This window comes from Lupinus angustifolius, chromosome LG03 (genome assembly GCF_001865875.1).
Source record: "Lupinus angustifolius cultivar Tanjil chromosome LG03, LupAngTanjil_v1.0, whole genome shotgun sequence".
Taxonomy (NCBI): domain Eukaryota; kingdom Viridiplantae; phylum Streptophyta; class Magnoliopsida; order Fabales; family Fabaceae; genus Lupinus; species Lupinus angustifolius.
This window is the reverse complement of record NC_032011.1, coordinates 4,221,977-4,222,559: the sequence shown is the minus strand read 5'-3', so window position 1 is coordinate 4,222,559 and position 583 is coordinate 4,221,977.

Here is a 583-nt window from a genome sequence, read left to right as displayed (position 1 = left end):
GAAACTTTCTCTCCAATTTCAAAGAAAGATTCTTTAAGAATTGTTATGGCATTGGTGGCTCATTATGACTTAGAGCTTCACTAAATGGACGTGAAGACTGCATTTTTGAATGGTGACTTAAACGAGAAAGTTTATATGAACCAACCAGAAGGGTTTGTGACCACAGGAAAGGGAAATCTGGTGTGTGAATTAAATAAGTCAATATATGGACTTAAACAAGCTTCCAGACAATGGTACATAAAGTTCAATGATACCATTACGTCATATGGATTTGTGGAAAATACTATTGACCGGTGTATCTACATGAAAGTTAGTAGGAGCAAGTTTATAATATTAGTCATATATGTCGACGATATTTTGCTTGCTGCAAATGATAAAGGGTTGTTACATGATGTAAAGAAGTATCTCTGGATGAGGATAGGATGAGGATGAGGATGAAGAGGAGGATAGAATGAGGATGGGGATGAGAATAGAATGAGGATGAGGAAGAGGATGAGGATGAAGAGCAGCGTAGGATGAGGATGGGGATGAGGATAGGAAGAGGATGAGGATAGCATGAGGATAGGATGAGGATGAGGATGAG